The 6,086-nt window shown below is 35.8% G+C and overlaps 1 pseudogene; it reads right to left on the bottom strand.

The window, feature by feature from the left end:
- Positions 1–4,311: 4,311 nt before the first annotated feature.
- LOC109675108 (heterogeneous nuclear ribonucleoprotein A3 pseudogene) lies at positions 4,312–5,134 on the bottom strand (annotated as a pseudogene).
- Between the last annotated feature and the right edge of the window lie 952 nt (positions 5,135–6,086).

Genomic DNA, 6,086 nt, shown 5'->3' with positions numbered 1-6,086 from the left:
AGCCATTAAATTCTTAACTAACCATAAATGAGTCAAGTGTATCTTTGTCTCTGCTGTTATCCCATCTCAGATGAGTTATATTGATTCACAACACAAGTTAAGTTGCATTGTTTTGAAATAGAAGTTAAACCTAGGAGGTAATAATCACTTAATATCATTCACAAGTAGAGTAAGCTGTATGTAAGGGAATGTCATATAAATGACCTAAAAAAATCCTTGTGTTGGCTTGTCTCTGTCTCTGTAACATCCCTGAACGTATTGTAGACATCATTATAAAGACTTCTCTCCTTCAAAGCCTTTTTATCTCTATTTGAATTCTCTCCTGAGTCCCTGTAGGAGGCTGAAAAATGGCCCCCCAAAATACCAGGCCCTAATCCCCGGAGTCTGTCAATTTTACATGTGGAAAAAGGGATTTCACAGATGTAATTAAATTAAGATTTTGAGATGAAAAGATTATGCTGGATTATACAGGTATGCTCTAAATTCAACCACATGTGTGGATACAAGCCAAGGAATACTGGCATTCACCAGAAACTAGAAGAGACATGAAATGGATTCTCAATTAGAGCTTCCAGAGAGAATACAGCCCTATCACAAACTTGATTTCAGACTTCTGGCCTCCACAACCATAAGAAAATTAATTTGTTGTTTTAAGCCACCCAGTTTGTGGTAATTTGTTACACTATCCACAAAAAACTAATACAATCCCCATGAGGAAAGGATGGATATCATTTTCATCTTGTAACCTTGCTCTCTAGAATACTGTTGGTTTAGAACAACAGTTCTAAATCTTAACTGCAATTTAGAATAATCCTCAAAACCTTTTAAAAGAACTTATTCATGCCCAGATAATTTCTCCCCACTACAGAAATTGCTTCAGTTGGTGGAAGGTATAGCATGGGCACTGTTTGTTTTGTTATAACTCTCCAGATATTTAGTGAGTAACTAAACTTGAGAGCCAAAGCATCAAGATGACTGAATGAAAGAAGAGTTAGTAGAGTATTATAGTGAAAATCACCAACTCTGGAATAAGATTGTCGGGAGTCCAGACCCACTGCCTTCATGCGCTAGCTGTTAAAGCCCAATTGCTACCTCTCAGCTTCTCCATTTTTAAAAAACAGAGATGATGAAATTATCTTCATCGTAGCATTGCTTTCAGACATTTAAATTTGATAATTCATCTTTTGTTTAAAATACAGCACATACTCCACTATAAAATTCTTCATAAATGTTAGATCTCAAAGTTGGAAAAAATAATTTTGAATTCTATAATTAATTATTATTTTAAATTAGGTCAATTAGGAAGACTAAGGATTTTAATCAAAAATTAATATTTAATATTTACGTAAAACAATTTTCATATAAATTTTTGTCCAATTATTTTAAACTTGCTGAGCATCTGAAATTCTAAAATACATGCTCACAGTAGTCATCCACAGATTTGCCAAGCATCATAGAAATTTTACAATTAGATCCTTTCTTTTGATTCACACAGTATGTTCTCTGTTAAAGTAATCACATTATAATTCGGTAAGTTGTATTGCATTGGATGTTGAAGAATGGAGCAACATTTTGTATATAGTAGAGTCATGCCAATCTTTCCAGAGCTTTTTTTTCCCCTCTTTCCCAGTTCCCATCTGTTTTGCTGATGTGCCAGTATCTGGGGTCTGTTTTTCATAATGTCATTTTGTTTGTGAGGATGTCTGTTCCTGAGAGTTCACGAGCTGGCTGACAATGAAAAAGTGGTTACAATGAAGCCAGGAAATATCCTGAAAAATAAACAGCCAAGAAAGACACTGCACCCTGCTGGCTAGCTGCGCAGAGAGCCTTCATGGAAGAGCAAGGACGACAGTTTTAGACATCACTCTGGAGTCCCTCCTAGGTGGATGAAGTAACTTCCACAAAGTAGTCACTGATTATTAGAACCACATCACAGTTGCTGATAGCCCCACACACACACACATCCCCCCACCCAGAATGACTTAAAAAAAAACCCAACTTTCTGTGGAGACACTTTGATTTTAAAAAGAGAGAAAGCAAACAAGTGAAATAGAAAATCAATTTACTTTTTAAAAAGTCCTTTCTGAAATACTAAGAAAAGAGGATGGAAAATAGATTTAAAAATCTAAATTTAAATATCTCTACTAAGTATTTATTAGCTTTGTGTCCATATTTAACTGAAAGAAGACAATCTGAGAAAGGTTAGGATGTAAATAAGCTTATGTTTCCTTCCCTGATATTTTTATGTTACTGACCATTTTATCTAACTTACTCAACCCTAGGACAATTTTTTTCTTGTCTGCAAAGGGACATCAAAATTCTTAAAAATTTACTAGGCAGTTTATCTATGCTAGAGTTTTTCATACAATATCCAGTGTTACATGTGACTTCTATTTGTTTATTAGTCTAAGTTGTAGACATTATGAACATAAGCATACAATCTTTAAAATTCTCCTGCATGTAAATATTGCTGATAAAAGAATCATTTTAACAATTCCCATTGCTCTAATAATAAACAGAACATCTCTAGTCTCATACCACTTTCTATTTTTCTGCTGGCAAAAGGCATGGATGCCATGCATTCAGTTTGGCATTAGATCAAGAGTCACCCTTGATTCAAAGATGTTTCATTCTGATGGAAAATAAAAATCTTTTTCTCTTAGCTAACATCATGGTATGATTTCCTGATGGGAGGTGATGGGCAGATGTTTTTAAAAATGCCTATAAACATAAAATCCTGAGTTCAAACCCCAGTCCCATTTTTTAAAAACTAAATTAGAAGATTTTTAACCTCTATTTTATCAATGACTACTGTGGAAAGAAAAACTGAGTCCACAAAGTGCCTAACAAATATATAAACACTTTGTGTAACAATCCAAACTAGACTGCACTCTGCAGGCCACCAGCTGGACAGCCATTGAGCTGGGCCTTCATTTGACAATAGAAGCCCAGAGGGAAAATGAAGAATGCAATTCTTCCAGTCTGTTTAATCATTTTCAAGTAAAATCACTTAGAATGCTACAGTAAGTAAGAAAAAAGTGGTGTGGTTGAAAAACATTTCAAGAAAAATACAAAACTTAACTTTGGAAATAGTAGATTTCCTAGTTAGTTCTACATTTATGCAAATTAAAGGATTCATTCAGGAATTAGCAGTAAGTGTCTTAAATTTTTTGTAAAATTCCATTTTTAGTGGAGATGTCATGATGTGCTATATCCTTTCCCTCTCCCCCTGGCTTTAATTCAAGTGATAGACAGGAAAAGGAGAGTTCCAGAATCCCGCCTTTTCCCAGCTAGACCTAGCTTTTTCAGCTTGAGTTATAACAATTGTAGGAAATGGTGAATGATGGAAACATTTTCCTAGAAGGGGAGTTTGAAACCTAGGAGAGCCACTCCTATTTGAGCTGTAACTACTTACAGAGCCATGAATCGGAGGAAGCTTGCCACACTGAGAAAGCCTGAACAGACCAATTTGACAGAGGACTAGATTGTCCCTTCCTGTAAGCGATGGACTAACACACTCCCAGGATGCACCTTCCTCTGACATTTCCTGAGCCTTGCCCCATTATTTATCCACTCCCAGGATTCAGTGGAAGGGAATATACATTTTTTTTAAAAAAAAAAAGATGTACATAAAAAGCAGCTACTGATAATACTTCAAAGCAACAAACCATGTATGAACACAACTTCCCTTATGTTAGCATTTTCTTATAAGAGGCAAGTTGCAAAGGAAACAACCTAAAGATGGCCTTGCATTTTAAATGTCAAAAGGAAATTTAGCTGCTAAGACACTGGAAGAAAATTCTGATTTCCTGCAATTGACAAACAAATCATTCCCATTCCTCTTACATGGAAGTTTCAGTATTCACACAAGAGCAAGTCATTCAGTAGTTTTCAGGTTTTTTATTTCTCAAAAACATAAAGTAACTTGCCTTGGTTACTCTTTTTTTTTTTATTGTTGTGCTGAGTGGGAGTACATTGCAGCATTTACAAAAGTTCTTGCACTTTTCACCCCCTCCACCATTTTCCTTTATCTCCCCCACCCACACACACACACACACCATTCCAGGAACAGTTTCTACACAGGTCTCAATTTTCCATTTACATACATGTGTACACAGTATTTGCACCACATTCACCCTCCCGTGCCCTTTCCCCCGCCTCCTACCCCTCCCACTGGTACCAACATCCCCAGGCAGGACCTGTTCCACATTCCTGTCTCCGATTTTTGAAAAGTTAAAAATTCCTTAATGTTTTTATTCCTCATACTACTACCAAAGTTTACAGGGCAATATACCTGATGTAATGAAAGAAAAAGAAAAAGACAAAGCTACAATAGATAAAAGACCTCAGGAATGTACATCTAATTGACACTACATTGCATTAATCAACAGCTGCACTTTTTGCAAGCTGTGGCTATGACAGTCAGTCCTGAACAAGAAGGGTTTCCTGTTTAAGCTGCAGTAACTTTTCTGACTATGGGTCATCGTTCCTCCTGTGGCAGATTTTTACAGTTCCTCTAATGCATTTGGGACGACTGTCTCAAAGTAACCTGCAGCTTTCCTGATAACTCCTCACTCTCTCTCCTGCTAAGAACTGTGATTCAGCAGACTGCATCTCTTGTTTAGAAAGGGCCTTTTTCACTTCACAATTATGCCCATTAATAGTGTGGTATTTCTGAACAACAATTTTATCAACTGCATCATGATCAACAGAAGTTAAAAAAGCAAATCCTCTCTTTTTTCCACTCTGCCTATCTTCCATAAATTCTATGGTTTCAATCTTGCCATACTTTTCAAAGTAGTCTTTCAAATTATATTCTTCTGTATCTTCTTTAATACCACCAACAAAAATTTTCTTCACTATTAGATGGGCACCAGGCTTTACAGAATCCTCTCTAGAAACATCTCTCTTTGATTCCACTACATACCCAAAGCCCCTAGAACCGTTTTGTTTGGGGGTTTCTCATTACCACACAATCTGTGAGTGTGCCCCATTTCTCAAAATGTTCTCTTAAGCTATCATCTGTAGTTTCAAAGCTCGGACCACCAATAAACAGCTTCCTTAGCTGCTCTGGTTCTTTTGTATCATGGCCCTCCATTTTGAGACCGGACTTGCCTCTTCCAACTCGAGTTCAATATGGGACTGAGAACCCTGTGTCCAATTTTGTAAATGAAAAAAATGACGTTTTTGTTTGTTTAAGATAGCTACACAGGGAATTTCCGCATGACATTTCCATATATATACATTATATATATATATATATATATATAAAACCCAAATTAGTGCATTTCTTCTATTTTTCTTCTTTCTAACTTAGTCCCCTTTTTATGGTGGCTTCAATAGGTTTAAAAATTCTATATTCATTCTTGTATACAGAATACATCAACCACATTCACCTTCTTAACTTCCTTCTTTTATACTCCCCCTCTTGTATATGACCTCCATTTAGTGTGGCCTATACTGCTATATTTGTATTAGGTCTATATTCCACATAAGAGAGAAAACATGCGGCTTTGTGCTTTCTGAACCTGGTTAACTTCTCTTTAGATGACGTTCTCCAGTTCCATCCATTTACTTGCAAGTGACACAACTTTATTCTTCTTTGTGGCTGAATAATTTCATTGTGTATAAATACCATATTTTCATAATCTATCATCAGTAGTGGGGTATCTTGGTTATTTCCATAACTTAGTTATTGTAAATAATGCTGCAATAAACATGGTGTACAGGTGACTTTGTTGTAACCTGACTTACATTCCTTTGGGTATGTCCCTTAGAGTAAAATTTCTGGATCACATGGCAGCTCTATTTTTGGTTTTTTGAGGAGTCTCTATGCTGTTTTCCACAGTGATTGTACTAAATTACATTCCTCTCATTCCTATCAGCAGTATATGAGGGCTTCTTTTTAGCTCTTTTTGTTTCTTACAGTTACAAAAAAATCAGATGTAAGAAGCAATTTCCACACAAAATGGCTCAAATGTTGATACGTCTTTGTACTAAGGAAGATGTCATTCATAGAATTGAAGGAGGGAGAGTTTATATTGAACTTTGTTTTAAATACTACTATAACAAATGAAATATTGTCT

The sequence above is a fragment of the Castor canadensis genome, chromosome 4 (assembly GCF_047511655.1).
Source record: "Castor canadensis chromosome 4, mCasCan1.hap1v2, whole genome shotgun sequence".
NCBI classification, from domain to species: domain Eukaryota; kingdom Metazoa; phylum Chordata; class Mammalia; order Rodentia; family Castoridae; genus Castor; species Castor canadensis.
The sequence above is the reverse complement of the archived record's forward strand: the minus strand, read 5'-3'. Positions and strand labels throughout refer to the sequence as shown.